We start from the raw sequence: 20,061 nt of genomic DNA, 5'->3' as shown, positions 1-20,061 counted from the left end.
TCATTGAAGGGTCAAAGGAGATCTGTAAATATATGTACATACATGATAGTATTAATAAATTACATACATATAAATTGGAGATTATATTAAGTAACTTGTAATACCAGGGTGAGTTGCCCCAACTTAATTGGTTTTATAGTCTTGGGACTAGTTTTCAGAATTATTGTCTAGGGCTATTTCTATTTAATAATATCTCATTTTCTTGGTTTGTGAAGAATGGCATTAGTATTTTAATAGGAATTGCATTGACTCTGTATCACTTTTGTAGAATGACCATTTTGATAATATTTATTCTGCCTATCCAGGACCAAGGGCATTCTTTCTATCTTCTAAGATTTCTTCAACTTATTTCTTTAGCGCTTTATAATATTCATTGTAGAGGTCTTTTACTTTCTTATTTAGATTTATTACTAGGGTTTTATTGTTTTGGAATTTATTGTGCATGGAATTGTTTTCTGGATTTTTTTTTCAGTGGAATCATGGTTGACATATACAAAAGCTACTTATTTTTTATATTATATACGATTACTTTTCTGAATTCTTTAATTAGCTGTAGAAATCTTGGGTTGTTTTTTCTGTCTTCTAAATATAGAATCATGTCATCTGCAAATAGAGATAATTTCAGTTCTTCATTTCTTATTTGAATTGCTTTGATATCCTTCTCTTGCCTTATGATTCTAGCAAGAATCTCAAAGATTATATTCTTAAAAAGTGATGATAATGGGCATCCTTGACTTGTTTCAGGCTTAAGCTCTAACAGAATGTGTATTTGAGTGATCACTTAAATTGCAAAGAAGGAAGAGGTTCATTAGGCTTTAAGTGTCACCTTTACTTATCCCAAGACACCAATTGTGTTTTTTTTTAATTTTTTGTCTTATCCCTTCCACCATAATAAAAACATCAGTTTGCTTAACTGCTTGACAAATGTAGAAATAATCAACTCGGTATTTCCTTCATTCCTTCCCTCCTTCCCTCCCTTCTCACTCCTTCCTTTCTCCCTACTTTTCTCCTTAATTCCTTCATTTCAGTACATACTTTCTTCTTTCCCTTCCTTCTTTCTTTCTTCTTCTCTTCTTTTTTGTCCCATGTAAATGCATATGTGGATTCAATAATCCATAACAATTGATAGATACTCATTGGATATGCAGTGTGCTCTTGAACAGCCCCTTTTCTTATTGTTGTGATGGGCATCAGAAACACAGTGATGATCAGGTAGGGAATGTCCCTGCTTTCTGAGGGAATGTGTTAAAAGTGTTAGACGAATGAGAATGAGAACTATATGAATGGATGAGCAAGATCCTTTGAGATGGCAACTAGAACTATGGATATAAAAAACAGGTTAAAGTGTACAGGAAGACTTCTCAGAGAAGGTAAGATTTATGCCCCAGTGATTCAGCTACTTTTCAGCAATTATTTTTTTTTTATAAAATGAATAAAACTTTCATTTTCTATCAATAGAAAAAGTACTTCTTCCTGTTAGTCTGAAAGATTTATTTAATTTAGGAATCAAGGAATAGGTAACAGGATCATTGAGAAGGGTTGGCATTTCATGTCTCTTGCAAATGTATTTGGCTAAGGGGTGGAGGAGTCTAAAGTCACTCAAGTTCAGCTAGATCAACTTGTGCTCAGCATGAAGAGACTTAGGAAGACTCCCAGGGCTTGGTCAGCCTGGAAGAAAAAATAGATGTTTGTATTTCTTCCTGGAGGAAACATTTTTTAAAAATTCACATGCAAGACATGAAATTTATATAAAGGACCCTAAAATTGTATCTATTGGCCCTCTAAAAGCTGCTAATTTAAAGCCGGGCGTGGTGGCTCATGCTTGTAATCCCCGCGCTTGGGAGGCGGAGACAGGAGGATCGCGCAGGTTCGAAGCCAGCCGCGCTGGCGTAAGAGACCCTGTTTCAAAAATATAAAAAAAATAGGTCTGGGAGTGTAGCCCAGAGGTAGAAGGGCTTCCAGGAACCCCAGCACCACCAAAAATAAATAAATAAATAAATAAATAAATAAATAAATAAAATAAAAACTGGTAATTTAAAAACTAAGTCATAAAGACACAATTACTGTGGTCAGTTCAATTAGCATGAAAGGAGTTCATAATTATTTTCAGTTTTTAACACTTCTAGCAAATGCCATTTGCTAGAATTGGGAGTGTTTTTCTTTTGTAAGAAAGAGCTCTCTCTCTCTCTCTCTCTCTCTCTCTCTCTCTCTCTCTCTCTCTCTCTCTCTCTCCCTCCCCCCCCTCCCTCTCTCCTCTCTGGTATTGGGCATTATATCCATGAGCTATACTCCGAGCCCTATTTTATTTTTTGTTTTGACATACAGTCTCACTACCTTCTGGAGGTCCTCACTACGTTACTAAGTCTATTCTTGATCTGGCAATTCTCCTGTCTCAGCCTCCCAATTAAGGATATTACAGGCATGCACTACCCACCACATCTGACTAATTTAGGTTCTTTCAAGAAAAGATAAAAGGAAGAAATTCTAGGTTCCAAGAAAGGTAGAACATAGTCAAGAAAGTCCCTTTCTTATCTACTTAAAATGATATACATCTTTTGGCATTATATAAATTTCAGAATCAGTGTAATGGTTTCTAAATGCTATTGGTCATTACATTATTACATATCTTTATTTTTATAAGTCTATGGGCCCTTTCCCATATGCACACTGAAACAATAACAGAGTCCTTTTCTTTTTTAATTGGGAATACATTTCAAAAATCTACTACTTTTACAGTTTTTCTTTGTGTAAAAATGACTGAAAATAAAGACATACAATAATAGTTCAATTATATTATTCAAGGTAGATTATTTATTTATTCAGCAATGAGTTTCTTGAGTTCTATGTTCTAGATATTAGTCCTCTATCGGAGGAGTAGTTGGCAAAGATTTTCTCCCATTCTGTAGGCTCTCTGTTGAGGTTCTTATTACTTTTCTTTGCTTTACAGAATCTCTTCAGTTTAATGCAATCCTACATATTGATCCTTCTTTTAATTTTGTGTGCCCTTGAGGTCTTGTTGAGAAAGTTTTACCTGTGCCTACGTGGTAAAGTGTTGGACGTATGCCCTCTTCAAGGGGGGCTGCAAGGTTTATCTCTGGTCTGATTTTTAAGTCTTGATCCATCTTAAATTGATTCTTGAGCAGTGTGAGAAAGTGGGTTTATGTCCATTTTTCTGCATATGGCTAAATAGTTTTACAAACACCATTTGTTGAAGAGGCTATCTTTTTTCCATTGTATGTTTTTGTCAAAAATCAATAGGCTATAAAGTGTGTAGATTTGTTTCTGAGTTTTCTGTTGTGCTCCATTGGTCTATGTGTCTGTTTTTGTGCCTTTTATAGTGCTATGGAAATGTAGTATAAAGTCAAGTATTGTAATGCCTTCTGCATGCTTCTTATTGCTGAGAACTACTTTGGCTATTCTGATTTTTTTTGTTGTTCCAAATGAATTTAAGGACTGATTTTTCTATGTCTGTAAAAAATGACTTTGGTGATTTAATGGGTATTGCATTAAGTCTGTAGATCACTTCTGGAAGATGGCTATTTTGATGATGTTTATTCTGCTTATCCAAGAACATAGAAGATACTCCCATCTCCTAAGATGTTCTTCAATTTCTTTTTTCAGTGTTTCATAATTTTCTTTTTACTTTGATATAAAAAGAAGGTCCTTCTCTTTTTAATGGTAATTTTAAGCAGCAAGTTGGCACAACTTTTGTACAAAGTTTTCTCATAGGAACTTTATATTACATATTCTATTTGTTGTACTAATGTGAATTTTTTTATTGAAAAATCAAAACATATATTTGAAATTATATATTTTTTTATTTTAAAGACACAATTTCATGTTTACATCTTTCCCAAAGGAAAAGAGAAAATTTTATTGAATAAGAACTATAATAATTTATTAAGAGTTTCTTGAAAACATATAATAACTAAAATTACAAATCACTTCATTACTCATGTACACATTTGTGCATGCACATACACAAAAAGCAAAACAAAAGAAAAGATGGATTTAATATAAACCATATATTTTATGATTTATATATTTTATGATCAACATGTAAAATAAATGTAACATATAAACTAAAATACATTCAAATAAAACCAATAATCTAAACTCTATCTTTGGCCGCATGTACCAAAATTGAATGTCTAGTATGATTTTTTAATCAATAAGGAAGACATCCTTTTCTCTAGATAAAATAAAACTTATTTTATTTTATCTTATATTATTTTATTTATATTAAATAAAAATATCAATTCTAGGATGACTTACTTATATTGGCTTGGACAATAAGACTTCTTTTTTGACAATTTAATAATTTTATTTAGCATATTTAGCTTTTGGTTGTTGCTTTGACACAAAACCTTTTCAAGAGTTTTTGTTTCAAGAACCAATACAAAGAATCCTGTATTCCAAGAAATACAAATAATACAATATATATTATCAAATGGATAATAATTTGCTTCCATTTATGTTTTCACTGTATGAAGTTTTAATTAAAGCACATTAACTTCAGTTTTTATATTTTGTAGAAACCTGCCTATTTTAGTGCTTTAATTTTTTTTCTTTCCCTCAAACTTCTATTCTGTTGATGGTGAGTCAATCTTTTTGAAAATACACATTTGAGCTGGGTGCAAGCTTGTAATCCCCGTGCTTGGGAGGCTGAAACAGGAGGACTGCACAGGTTCGAAGCCAGCCTTGCTGGCTTAAGAGACCCTGTTTCCAAATAAAACTAAATAAAATAGGTGTCTGGGAGTGTAGCCTGGAGGTAGAAGGGTTTCCGGGAACCCCAGTACCACAAAAAAAAAAAAAAAAAAAAAAGAAAAAAAAAAGAGAAAATATACATTTGAACATATAAGCAAGGCTGATGTTTGTTTTTGAAACTAGGAAGTTAATTGTGAAGGTTATGACTCTTTAAAGTGCTTTTTATAGTCACTAAAACCTAAAGTTTAGTTATGTTATTAACTTAAGATTACCAAAATTAGAATGTTTAAAGAATATTACTTAATTATTTCCAGAGAAACATAACTAATTCACAAAGCATGTAGCTTTCTTTTTGATGGTTTCATAAAAAGCACACTCTCCTCTGAGTTTCTACAATACTGCAAAGTTCTATCTAGCTGAACTCTAGGATTCACATTAGTTGCTGGGTATCTTGGCTGGTCACTCACAGAGATGCACTTTGCATATGGTTTCCCAAAATGGAAACTTTATGACTTTGCTTCCCTTTGCTCTTGAAGGTGGGGGATTCATGATAGAAACCTGTATAAATTAAAGTCATTATGCTGCGGCTTTACTAGTCTCATCAAATCCTTTCTACTTGCTGAGTTCTCACACCAAGAATTATTCTGAGTGATGAATAAAACTTTTATTTGTCTTTCCCATAACTCACCTCCAAACATCCCTCTAATTATCTCGTTTCCTTCCCCAGTGAAAAATCTGTCCATAATTAGTATTTATAATTTTATTTTGGATAGGCTCATTTAGCTTTTGTTTATACAAAAATATACATACTGTCATATAGTATTTTCACTACAAAAATATAGCATACACTGTAGTATGTAAGTGCATGTGAACATGTTTTTGAAAAATTTACAACAAAAACACTGAGATAGTTCCCTTTGTACTCATCATGGGAGATGGAAATTAAGATGCTATAGGGATTTTATACTTATTTTTGAAACTTTTTTCCTAAATATTTTAAAAATCATAAAATGAAAAAGATGAATTATGCTTTTCCCTTGCACAGAAGATAAATTTTTTTCCTTCCTTCCTTCCTTCCTTCCTTCCTTCCTTCCTTCCTTCCTTTCTTTCTTTCTCTTTCTTTCTTTCTTTTTTTCTTTTTTTTGGTGGTACTGGGGTTCCTGGAAACCTTTCTACCTCCGGGCTACACTCCCAGACCTATTTTATATTTTTATTTAGAAACAGGGTCTCTTAGGCCAGCAGGGCTGGCTTAGAACCTACGCGATGCTCCTGTCTCAGCCTCCCAAGCACGGGGATTACAAGCATGCACCACCATGCCCGGCATAAATATTTTTCAATGATAACAAATGCTTTTGATGAAACATTGATAAAGAGTCTCTATCTTATATTTTATGAAAATTACATTAAAGGCTATATTACAGATAATTATTATCTTATAGAGAGATTTTCATAGAATTGTACTTTAACAAAAAGGCTAGTCAGAAACATACTTCTTGATGTGTGAATATCCCTTGAATTTTTGGAGAGTTGCCCCAAATTAATAGAATTGATTTGAAATCATTTCAACAAAAATGATAGTCACCTAATCAATATTTATCATATCACAAAAATTACATGAAAATTATTCCTTCCAACCAATTAGAAATAAATAATTTATGTCATATAATTACATTAAATTTGGGGATTTTTTTTAACATTAAACATTTTTAATCTTGCCATTAAGTAAAAGGACTGGACCTCCAAATGATCTCTGTTTTGTACTAGCACTATTCCATTTATTGCAATCACTGACTCATATCCATTGACATATCTTGCTATGACTGGTCTTATGTCATGATAACCTTTACATTCTTATGTAAAAATAGAAAAATGTCACAGTCATAAGTAAAAATTTGGAAGTAAATCTTTCTGCAATTTACATATCTGAATACAGCCTATGAAAGTACACACGGATAGGCTCCCTACACTGTACTGAAGAAAATGTCCTGCTAATTGCACTTTCTAAGTAACAATTTAAGGCATAGCCCAGAGTGCAAGCATCATGCCATAACACGATTGTAATAAAACTCTCTCAATTAGAAAGCAAAAAAAGAAAAGTTGACATATGTAAGTACAACATTTTCTCAATTTGTTTTTCAGAATGACAAAGCTTGAATGCCAGCCTTTCCAGTTTCAGAAAATATTCTGACACTTGGCAATTTCTTTTATTAATTGTTGGAATTTCAAAAAGTGCAATAAACAGGAGCACTATTTATGTCTAATTTATGACTTCCCTTTGAAAGGTTCCCCAAACTGTTGAGTTAGTCTTCTGATTCAAAAGAAAAACTGAAGTTTAATCAGGTGTGGCTGAACTACTGCATAGAATGTCTTTATTTTTAACTCACTTTTGGAACAGTACTACAGACATATCAAATAAAATGCCCTGTATTAAAATTAAAATTAACAAAAATCTATCTCCAGTTTAACATTCATCCAGATAGTAAATAAAACCAGTAATTTTGTTCACTTATTTGACACATTTATCGTAATTGTAACTTTGTCTCTTTGTGCCATAAATTTAGATAGAAACTTGACTAGGTGCTTTGCTTGCCAAAAGTGAACTAGTTAAACAGGTAAAAGCTTGACAAAATTTTATGTCTTGAAACAAGATGTTATGTAACAAGGCAGTTATTATTAACAGGAAATACATTAAATACAATTTTAATGGAACTGGAGAAATCATGCTTAATTTCACCACCTTAAAAAAAATCTAAAGTGGAAATTTAAATATTTGCTTATGATATTATATACCTTTTTTCTGATAATAATTTTGGTAATCATGATAAACTAAATTTATAATGCAAATAATGTTAATACCGTTTAGTTGCATAGACATGAGATTAAAATATATTTACAAAATTTCCCTTCTACTTTGCCAGATCACAAGGTACTAGCAATGTTGCTAATTGTAAATAGACAACAATTAGATGGTTTAAGAGTAAAAAAGATACTATTTACATTAAAAATGAAGCTGAAAATTACCTTACAGTCTATCAAATAAAATATTTCTAAGTACTCTAATACTTTATTTCTTACTCAGAATTTTTTGGCAAATAGAATTGATTAGGTAATTTTTAACTTTGATATTTAAAAGAAAATATTTAGTAGTATGTGGTATATTAACATATAAAAACAAAATTCACCATAAATCCAGAACTGTTCAAAACAAGCTACATCATCTTTCATTAATCTTATCTACTTAATGTAGCAATTTGGCAACATGGAAACATAGGCTATGCTTACTGAGTTGACAGATTTGACATTTTGACTATTTGAATAAGTTAAACAATGTTTTTTTCTCTTTTTATCATAGAGTTTTTTGAAAGCATTATTTATTAATATCTGTAACAATAGTAAAAGCTTGTATTTTAATGGTATATTTTATTTCAAGCCAGTTGTATTAATATACATAATGTGTATCTAGCCAGAGAAATACAAAGTAGTTCTGGATTTTTAAAAATATATTGTAGAAGAGTCTGCTTATTTTACTGTAAACGTCTGAAATTTTTGTTTTTAATAAATATATTCATAAATAAAAATATCCTTATTATCTTTACAATATATAACCTAATACAAGGGATTTACATTGCAGATGGCAATACATATTTGTGTCAATAAATTATATTTTTCAAAAAAATTAATTCATAGATTATTTGAGTGAAAAATCTAGTGACTAATTCAGTTGACTTGTTTCAAAGTGATGTGAATTTCCAATAAACTGGCCATTGGAAGGAAATGTTGATCATGAAAATATCATGAAGAAAACAGATACATTATTTTATATATAAGCACAATTATTATTGTAGCTAAGAGATGTCGGAGAAAAGAAAAAGATCTATTAATAAATCAGCTCCAAGTTAATTCTTAAATTGTTTAAACCATACAGCAAAATGCCCAGGACAGTATAAGGTTTGTATCATATATTATGTAGTGGCCACTGAGTAAGATGACTGTCAGTATTTATTTGAATATCTAGTTCTATGGGTAGATCACCAAATTGCAAATGTTTCTAAACTTATTGTTATTTGTTTTTGTTATTTGGACAGAACTACTGTTGAGATATGCTGAGACCTCTCCATTTAGAAATGTGAAAAGTTTGTAATTTCAAATGCTTGTCCTAGAAAAACGATGCTGATAGTAGGAAGACTGGAAAGAAGAGATTTTTTTTTTTGTGTGTGTGGTGCTCAGAATTGAACCCAGGCATTCTACCTCTGAACTATACCCCTAGCCCTATTTTTTATTCTTTATTTTGAAACAGGGTCTCACTGAATTGCAAAGGACCTCACTAAGTAGCTGAGGCTGTCCTTGAACTGTCATCCTCCTATCTCAGCCTCCTAAATGCTGGGATTACAAGTGTGTGCCACCACGCCTGGCCTGTATTGTTCTTTTAATGAATGGGAGTTTTAGAATTGATGAAGTACAAGTTATATATATTCTTAGTTCATACTTTGTGGGTTTTATCTAATAAATTTTTGCTTTCTCAGAGTTTCTGAAAAAAATATGTTTTATGAGTAAGACATAGGACTTCCAGGAAGATGGTGACTGAGGGAAACAGCACTTATCAGTCCTACTGACACTTGGCCTCCATTGCTATAAAAACAGTGTTCTGACAAAAGAAAAAAGCACCATAACTTTAAAAAGAGCATGATAAGTAAAAGGCAGCAGAAATAAAAGCGAGAAGGTCATTTAGAGAAGCAGAAAAGGACCCTGCCCACCTCCAATGACTGCAGCCAAGGGTGCCATAGTAGCACCATCTTTCCTCACCTCATCCTACTCCAGAGACTCACAGAAAAACAATCAAGAATTTGAAATGAAGTAAGCGGCTGCAGCTCATTGGAATTTTAAGCTCTCAGTTCCTTCTGCACAAAAATGGCTACAGTTTGCAGCAGTGCCAGCTGAGCTCAACATGCCTTCCAGAGATCCAGAGTAGCACTCAAAAAGACTGTATATGAACCTGCCATCCACAATGGAGAATGCCCAGCCTGGTGCCCTCAGAAACTCATGCAGCCAGCAATAAACTCACTGGGTCTGAGACTTTACTGTTCAACCTGGTGAAGGTGGGGTTAGAGTCTGCTGTTTCACATAGTAGATGCTTGGAGAGACTCAGTCTCTGTATCAGTGGAAAGCATGGAGGGAGACCTATGCTTAACATTATATCTAACTAATAGTATCTCCAGAATCACCACAGACCACCTAATCATGGAGGATGGGGAGAAATTAGACCAGACAAGCCCTAGCTGTGGAAAACAAAGACTCTTTGGTTTCAAAGTTATCTGCCATCTATGCAGGCAGGGAGAGACTAAGGCTCCACATCTGTGGAAAGTATGGAGGGTGACCTTTGCTTAACACTAGATCCTGCCATATTGATACCAGCCATCCACATAGACTGAAAAAACCTCAGAGAACCAGGCTTGAAACAGGAAAGGTCGTAGTGGTACTCGGTGTCTGTACAGAGAGAGACAGCAGAGGCCAAGTCAGATGAGTATTCATGTATTTATAGGATTGCATTATTTTGGGTTTTTGTTTTGTTTTGTTTTGTTTTTTTGGTGGTACTGGGGTTCCTGGAAGCCCTTCTACTCCGGGTTACACTCCCAGACCTATTTTTTACATTTTTTATTTGGAAACAGGGTCTCCTAAGCCAGTGCACATGGCTGGCTTCGAACCTGCATGATCCTCCCATCTCTGCCTCCCAAGCACGGGGATTACAAGCGTGTGCCACCATGCCCGGCTTTTGTTGTTGTTTTGTGTTTTTTGTTGTTTTTGTATGTGTATGCTTGTTTGCTCTCTTCCCAATTCCTTTCCAACTATCTTTCCCTTTATATACCTACTCTCTTCTTTCTATTCCTTCTTTTTTTCTCTCTTATTATTTCTTTTTTGTCTTGTATTAGATCCACCTTATATCATTATACTAAATACTCTACATTGGTTACTAGAATATCACTACGTATCTCTAATCTCTACTATATACTACATTACCAAACTCATACTCTTTATTCTTGTATTTGCGACTTCATTTCCTTCCTCACTCAACCTTCACTGTTGAATACAACACAACTTGCCCTTGGCTATGCCAGCTAACACCTAGAGACTGAGAGTAATCTATCAAAAGCAACAAATACAAACTTCTAAACTCATGAAAAGGGGAAATAACAAGAAAGGAATGAGCTCCCACAACTCCACAATAACAGAAAATTACAATGCAAAATTTTAAGACCCCAGAAGGACAAATCAGAAATTTATCAGTAAGCCGGACGTGGTGGCGCACGCTTGTAATCCCTGCGCTTGGGAGGCTGAGACAGGAGGATCGCGCAGGTTCAAAGCCAGCCGCACTGGCGTAAGAGACCCTGTTTCAAAAAAAAAAAAAAAAAAGGTCTAGGAGTGTAGCCCGGAGGTAGAAGGGCTTCCAGGAACCCCAGAACCACCAAAAAAAAAAAAAAAAAGAAAGAAAGAAAGAAATTTATCAGTAGAAATTATACAGAATTTCCAAAAAGAATTTAGAGAGAGTCTGAAAAAAATCAAGGATGCAATCATTGAAGGCATCAATATAAACTACAACTAATAGATTAGACCATATGGAGAATAGAATTTTATTCTTAGAAGATGATCACTCCAAAAATAAATGCATAGTATATAATGTAGAAAAAAACAATTCAACAGTATGAATTGGACATTAAAGAGATATGGGCCCATCTTAAAAGAGCTAACCTAAAAATAATAGGAACAGAACAGAAAAATAGAAGGTGAAACCAAAGGGTTCAACAATCTTTTTAAAGAAATAATAGAAATTCTTTTTTTTTTTTTTTTTTTTTTTGTGGTACTGGGGATGGAACCCAGGGGCCTTCTACCTCTGGGCTATACTCCCAGACCTATTTTATAATTTATTTGGAAACAGGGTCTCTCTTAAGCCAGCTAAGGCTGGCTTCGAACCTGTGTAATCCTCCTGTCTCAGCCTCCCAAGTGCGGGGATTACAAGCGGAGACTACGGATGTCACGAAAGAACCGGCATGCCTATAAAACATCACTGTCTCCAATCCACCACGTGACTCAGCTGGCCGATCAGGATTATGCGCAACTCTCCAGATGCATGGCCCATCTGTCCCTTTCCCCATGGCTGGCTAACTCCCCAGAGGGTACCGGCTCCAAATCTGATAACCCAGTTGGTGTTTTGGCCTCCCTCCTAAATTCCCTAACTTTATTTTAAACCTAACAATGATAAATCTTTACATTAACTTAAAGGAGAAAGAAGAGGAGTAATAAGGTAGGCATGCATGTGACTGCAAACCGTACTACTTTTAGAGTAAGATGACTAAGTAAAAAAGAGTGTATACACCTGTTTAGAAACACTCTGCTATAGTTTTCTACTCAAGTCACCTTATAGCTACATTGGAATTTTCTAGAAAAGCATTCAAAGTGGGCCATAGTATTAGCCCTTTTATTAGCATTTTATTGTTTCATCTCTGAAGAATGTGAAAAGTTCTTTGATCTCGGTTTGCAGGGACTACATTGGTTTTAAAACTGGAAGTCTCTAGTCTTGGACATGTTCTTCGTTCCTGGAACAATGGAATAATTGGTCATCCTTATATGGTCGCAATGTGATTCCTTGTATACTTTTAACAGATTTAACTATAAGAATTACCAGCTAAATAAACTTTACCTCACTTAAAAAAAAGAAAGAAATAATAGTAGAACAATTTTCTAAACATAGAACAAGAGGTCAATTCACACGTACAGGAAACTTATAGAACTGTCTTTTTAGAAAATATCAGAGAAAAGGTTCATCACACAACATAATGCTCAAACTAACCAATGCTGACATCAAGGAGAGAATCTTAAAGGCAACAAGAACAAAAGACTAAATGATATTCAGAGGCAAACCAATTAGAATCACTCTAGACTTCGCAAACCAAGTAATAAAAAAGAGAAGGGCCCCTAGTAACATATTAGAAACTCTGAAAGAAAACATCTTGCAGCCAAAAATTTTCTACCCAGCAAAACTATCTCTCAAATTAGACTGGGAAATAAAAATCTTCCATGACAAACAGAAGCTGAAAAAATTTATGTCTTTCAAACCAGCACTATAGAAAATATTCAACCAGATTAACTGCAAAGAAAAAACAAGCAATAAATACCAAAACCAGAGAAAACAGAATTTCCATCAAGCAAACAACTAAGCAAAGAAGAACAAACACTATGTCTAATACAAGTTAAAACCCAAAATGTTAGGAACTAAAAATAATCTCTCAATAATTACAGTAAGTATAAATGGCATCAATTCCCCAATAAAAAGAAATAATTTGGCAAAATGGATTAAAAACCATACTCCATCTATCTACTGCCTGCAAGAAACACACCTTACAAGTAAAGGTAGTAACAATCTAAAGGTAAAAGGCTAGAACAAGACAATTCATGCCAAAAGAACTCAAAGACAAGCAGAAATAGCAACTATGATATCAGACAAGTTAGACTTTAAGCCTAGGATTATTAGAAGAGACAAAGAAGGTAATTTTTTACTGGTAAAAGAAAAAATTGAGCAAGAGGAAATAGCAATAGTCCACAATTATTCCCCAAACATAGGTGCAGCTACTTTCATAACTCTTTGTTACATTAAGTCACACATAATTCCCAATAAAATAATACTGGGAAACTTCAACAAACCTCTCAATCATTAGACTAATCTTCTAGACAAAAGGTCAGTAAAGATGCCTCATATCTATCTTTTTTTTTTTTCTTCTGGTGGTACTGGGGTTCATGGAAACCCTTCTACCTCTGGACTACACTCCCAGACCTATTTTTATTTTTTATTTTTTATTTGGAAACAGGGTCTCTTAAGCCAGTATGGCTGGCTTTAAACTCTGCACGATCCTCCTGTCTCCGCCTCCCAAGAGCAGGGATTACAAGCATGTGCCACCACACCCAGCAAAATGCCCCATATCTAAAGAACACCATCAATCAAGTGGGCTTATTAGACACATAGAATATATCACCCAACTACTAAGGAGGTAAAAGAACTTTACAAAGAAAATTATAAAACATCAAAAAAAGAAATCCAAGAAGACCTTAGAAGATAAAAAATTCTTCCATGTTTATGGATAGGCAGAATAAATATATTCAAAATGCCCATTCTTCCAAAGCGATCTACAGATTTGACACAATACCCATTCAATTACCAAAGTAATTCCTTACAGACATAGAAAAATCAGTCCTTAAATATATTTGGAACAAAAAATAAAGTAGTTTTCAGCAATAAGAACCATGGAGGAAGAATCTTAATACCTGACTTTAAACTATACTACAAAGTCATAGTAATTAAAAAAGCATGGTGCAGGCACAGAAAACATATACATAAACCAATAGAGCAGAAGACAAGAATCAGAAACAAATCTGCACACTTATAGCCAACTGATTTTTTACAAAGGGGCCAAAAACATATGCTGGAAAAAACAGCCTGTTCAACAAATGGCGTTGGCAAAACTGATTAACTATATGCAGAGAAATAGAAATAAACCCCTCTTTCTGACCCTGCACAAGAGTCAATTCAAGATGGATCAAAAACTTAGGAATCAAAACAGAGACCTTGAGGCTTCTTGAAGAAGGCATAAGTTCAACGCTGTAACACATAGGCACAGATAAAAATTTTCTCAATAAGGCCTCAATGCACAAGAAACCAAAAGGCAAATCAATATGTGGGTCAGTACATGGAATTTCATTAAACTGAAGAGCTTCTGTACAGCAAAGAAAACTATCAAGAACCTCAACTGAGAGCCGATAGAATGAGAGAACATTTTTGCCACCTACTCCTCTGAAAGAGGACTATATCTCAAATATACAGAGAACTCAAGAAACTCAGCACTAAGAAAACAAATAACCCAATGAAAAAATAGCCAAGTGAACTAAGTAGACACCTCACTAAAGAATAAAACTAAATGGTTAATAAATGTATAAAAATTCTTAGTATTATTAGCAATCAGAGAGATACAAATCAAAACTACCCTGAGATTTTACCTAACTTCAACTAGAATGGCAATCATTCAAAACACAAACAACAACAAATGCTGGGGAGGGTGTGGAGAAGTTGGAACTGTAATATATTTTTAGTGGGATTGCAAATTAGAGTAATCATTTTTTAAAACAGTATGGAGGATCCTCAGAAGAATGGGAATGAACCTACCATATGATCCAGCAATACCACTTCTGAGTATCTGCCCAAAAGAATGGAAACCAAACTACCAAACTAATGCATGTGTATCTATGTTCATAGGTGCACAATTCACCATTGCCAAACTATGGAACCTGCCAAGATATCCATAAACAGATGAATGGATTATAAAATTATGGGATATGTACATGGTGAAATTTTACTCAGCCATAAAGAAGAACAAAATTAGATCATTTACAGGGAAATGGATGGAACTGGAGATGCTAAGTGAGATTAGTCAGTCACAAAAAATAAAAAGTCAGATGTTCTTTCTAATATGTGGAAGCTAGGGAGATAATGGGTCATATGAGAAACTCTAGACAAAGAAAGAGAAACCATAGATGAGCAAATAAGGTGACCTAACTGAGGAGAATGGGAGGGGGGAAGAGCAAAAATCTCCAATGTACATTATATACATTAATAAATATATCACAGTCACTATGCCAAAGATGAGAAGGAGGGAGGAGGGAGAGAATGTAGTGGAAATTGGGGAAGGACTAAATGAGCGCTTTGTGCCATGTATTCCTCTACCAACTTATACTCCATTAAGATAAATGACTAAAATGCACCAATAAAATTTTTTTAAATGAGTAAGATATATAACTTACCTTTAAGACTATGAATACCCAATTGTTCAGGAATTATCATTCCACCATTGAATTGTATTGTTACTTTTGTTAAAAACTTATTGACAGCCAGGTGGGTATGGTGGCACATACCTTTAATCCCTGTACTTGGGAGGTTGAGACAGAAGGATCATAGGTTCAAGGAAAGCCTCAGAAGTAGTGAGACTCTTATCAACTTAGTGAGATCATGTTTTAAATTAAAAATAAAATATACTGGGGTTTAGCTTGGAGTGTTCCTGTGTTCTAGCCCCAGTACCAAAAAAAAAAAAAAAAAAAAAAAATTGACTAGCCAGGCACAGTGGTGCACGCCTGTAATTCCAGTGCTTGGGAGGCTAAGACCAAGTATCACAGATTTAAAGCCAGCCTTGGCAACTTAATAAGATCCTGCTTCAAAATAAAAAAAATAAAGTAGAACTGATAGAGTAGTTGAGACGTAGAATGTCCCTGAGTTCAACTCCAGCATCAAAAATACTTAAATACATAAATAAATAAATACAAATAAAGATAAGCAGATGAATAAATAAAACCCAATTGACTATATAGATCACTTTTTCTATCTAGACTTTATTGTTTCATTGATCAAGTTACTTATTTTTATTTTAATATCATGCTATCCTACCATGTAGCTTTAAAGTAAGTCTTATTTCAGAAAGTAGAAGTCTAATAATTTAATTCTTCTTTAATGTGGTTTTGGTTATTCTAGAATCTTTCTGATTTTTTATAAATTCTAAACCCGGGCTCTAAACTTTTATTAAAATACAAATTAATTTTTGATAACAATTTTATGCAGTTTACATAAAATATTTTGAAGAATAGATTTCTTAATAATTTGCTAATAGATGGATATTAGATTTTTTCATTTATTTGGGGTTTCTCTATTTTTCTTAATTTATTTTATAGTTTATATACTACATAATTTTCATATAGCTTGATAAATACATCCACAATTATTTATGTTTTTGAAATTACTTTTAAAAATTTTAATTTCTAGCTATCCATTGCTAATACATAGAAATATAATTAGTTTTTATTTACTTGAGTTTCATGAACTTTCTAAATTTCTTGTTTTGTTCTAGTAACATTTCTGAATAGTTTTTGAAGTTTTGTACATAAAAAGTAATGTCATCTGTAAATAAATGCAATTTACTTCTATTGTGACCTGAATTTCTTCTATTGTTTTTATCTCACACTAGTAAGGATTTCCAGTTCAGTTTTGAACAGACATAGCAATAGCAGACATACATACCTAGTTTTTAATCTAATGTGGAAATCTTCTATTTGTCACAATTAGTGATATTATCCAGAGATTTTTCATATATATTCTTTATGAAGTTTTGATCTTTTCTCTTCCTTGTTGATAGGGTGTGTCTATACAGCACCTAAGGAGATTCGGCCTGAGTGGCCTACGGCCTAAGGCAAAACTTTAAGTAAAGTGATTCAGCAAATAAGGGGCAAAAATGGCGCCTGGAGGAAGCTAGGAAGGCGTGGTTTCCCCATTCATTATGGGTGGGGAGACTGAGTGGTTTTTCCCTTTTTACCATTAAAGGAGCTTCCCCACACATGAATGGCTCATCTACTTGCCTGGGATTGGCTGTGAACTACGTGCTAGTGATCTTTATTCCAATAGGCTAGGCTATTTCCCATGGAAATTCCCCTCGTGGCTTGGTGCGATATAAAGGACTGCTTGGAGAGAAATAAATGAGATCTTGCTTGACTTGACTCCCGGCTCGTGGGTTTGTGTTCGAGTCGTCGGTACTCATCATCTTGATAAGCCCCATCAGCTGTTGGGCTGGATTCCCGACACCTTGTGTGCTGAGCAGCTTTATCATGGCTACCTTTTCTAATATTTTTTCTGTATCCGTTGAAGTGCTTCTCTATTTTTTATATTGAGGTAGTTGCTTACTTTGATTTTCAAATGTTCATACTACTTTATCTTGATGAACTACATCTCATTTATTCATGAAATACTTTGGTATATATGTATAGATATTGCTGATTTCAATCTGCTGATACTTTGTTAAATATTTTCACATCTACATTCATGGGACATATTAGTTTATCATGATATTTTATAGTGCCTTTTCCAGAATTCATTTTCAAGTTTTATTGATTTTATAGACAAGCTGGGTCATATTCTCACCTTACATATTTATTAGTATTTACCAGATTTGGCAGGTGACCCTGGAATTTTCTTTGTGGCAGTTTTTAATTTGTGAATTTATTTTTTAAACTGATATAGGGTATTTAAGAATTTCTATATCCTATTTTGAATTTATTCAGAAATTCAGATATCATATTTTCCCAGTAGCTGCTATAATAGGAGTTTGGAAAGTGAAAATGTTGAACTTATACATGGTCTCCCACTTTCCAGATCAATGCTGTACATAGTTGATATGGAGAACTGCAGCTCCTGAGCAGGGGACAGGAGAAGATGAGTGCTAACCAACTCTTTGAAGTCTCTGACATAGCCAGTTTTCAGCAAGATTTCATTCCCTGTGGAGAAAATAAAGCTAATTAAAGAAACAGTGGGAAGCTTAGTTACACTGAATGATCAAATACAAGAGAGGTTAAGGAAATCATTTTCTTTTGATGCTTGTGTAAATTGGAACACAGATGAGAGTGACATAGTACCTAAACTTGCTTTATAATAATAAGAGCCGATCTTAAAGATTACATACAATATGATTTTATCCATCTAATATTTTCAAAATTACAAAGGTACAAGAAAGAATGGACAAGTAGTTATGAGGGTTTGAGAAATGAGACAGAATGATGTATAAAAAGGCAGCCCAAGGGAGTAATGTAAAGATATGAGTCATCATTTAGCTAATTTATAGTATGACTTTATGAATCTATGCATGTAACAAAATGTGTCATTACAATGGAATAAAAATGAGTGCATACGAAATATGATAAAATCTAAACAAGTTTGGTAGTCCAGTTGATTATCCTATACCAATTAATCCTATACCAATTATCCTATACCAATTAATTTCCTGGTTCTCTCCATTGAGAAATGAATACCAGAGACTTCTCAGTACTTCTTTTGAAATTTTGTGTGGGTCTATAACAATTTCAACATAAAACCTTAAGAAAAACTTTAAAATAAATAGAAAGAGGAGTGTGCTGACATTTAATTTATATATCCAGGGTAATATTAGATAGTACTAGAGTTCATATTAAATTTCTAACTGACTTTTAGAATAAAGTTAATTTTGCTAGCTTTCACATTGGCTTCTGTCAAATGTTTAATGCAAAGGCAATAGTTTCCAGAGTCAAGTGCAATGTGTGTGTGTGTGTGTGTGTGTGTGTTTGTGTGTGTGTGTGCGTGTGTATTTTCTTCCCGTAACTCAAAAATCCTACATCTAAGTGTTATTGGACAACCCTGGTAAGTGTTACTGTGGTACTGAAGAAGGCAGAAACTATATACTGAGATGGAAAATACTTTCCTCAAACTCTAATTCATTAAACATTTCTATAGTATATTCCCTAGAGCTACATAAAATCATTCTGACATCTTTGTGATTGTAGGCACATCTCCAAGTACTCAGAGGACATCCCAGCTACATTCTAGCTACAGACTTTCTCTGAACTATCACCTCTCTGCTAACTGCCTTGTTTCTCTCAAGAGTCTCCATGCAGTCCAAGAGTCTCCATTCAGTTATCAGCTGGATAACTCAAATTTACCATAGAGGATCTCAAGCTAAGCCCATGAGTTTGTTTCTGTGACAGTTTGATATCAATATTTGTCTAGCCATTTCAGGCCCAGGGACTTTTGTCCTTATATAACATTTCTGAGTCCAAGAAATTTGCTTCCAAATTCTGTTGCACTCCTTACACTAAAAATTTTTGCTGCCCAAATATATTCTTCCTTTCATTACACATTTGTCCCAGCAGGTAAAATTCCTTTTCTCTTCCACCTCCAGAAGTAAAATTATTTTTTACTAGAGCTGTTATCTTACTGGTAATTATCAACTCTCTACCCTCCAAGACTCCAAAAGAACATATAGTCAGGGTTCACAAAATCTGAAAATTTGATTAAAACATTAACAGAAAAAAAATTTTAAGTAAAGAAGAATAAGAATAAGAATAGAAGAAGAAGAAGAAGAAGAAGAAGAAGAAGAAGAAGAAGAAGAAGAAGAAGAAGAAGGAGGAGGAGAAGGAGGAGGGGGAGGAGGAGGAAAGAAACTAGATTTAGGAAATCTTTATAACAATAAATCTAAAGCACTGTAAAAGTAATGTATAATGAAAAATTTTCTATTGTGGATTCTTGTCATCTATTTTGAATCATAAAATTACCCCTTTCTTGGCTTGTCTCATTATTTCAGTGGAATATCAGTCATATCAGCACTTTTAATAATTAGAATTATATTGAATAAAAAGGTTAGAAACACAATTAAAATCAACTTTGAAAAAAATAAAGGTCATAATCTCACTTCAAAAGCTCAAAACTACAAGAAAAACAGAATGTATGCTAAAGCTAAAACAGAGAAC

At 33.6% G+C, this 20,061-nt stretch overlaps 1 pseudogene across 1 annotated transcript in view; it reads left to right on the top strand.

The window, feature by feature from the left end:
* The window catches only part of LOC308269455 (large ribosomal subunit protein eL8-like), a 177,344-nt pseudogene that overhangs the window by 107,162 nt on the left and 50,121 nt on the right, over positions 1-20,061 (top strand). The gene's annotated exons all lie outside the window — the stretch shown is intronic.

The sequence above is a fragment of the Muscardinus avellanarius genome (assembly GCF_963383645.1).
Source record: "Muscardinus avellanarius genome assembly, chromosome: 11".
NCBI lineage: Eukaryota > Metazoa > Chordata > Mammalia > Rodentia > Gliridae > Muscardinus > Muscardinus avellanarius.
The sequence above is the reverse complement of the archived record's forward strand: the minus strand, read 5'-3'. Positions and strand labels throughout refer to the sequence as shown.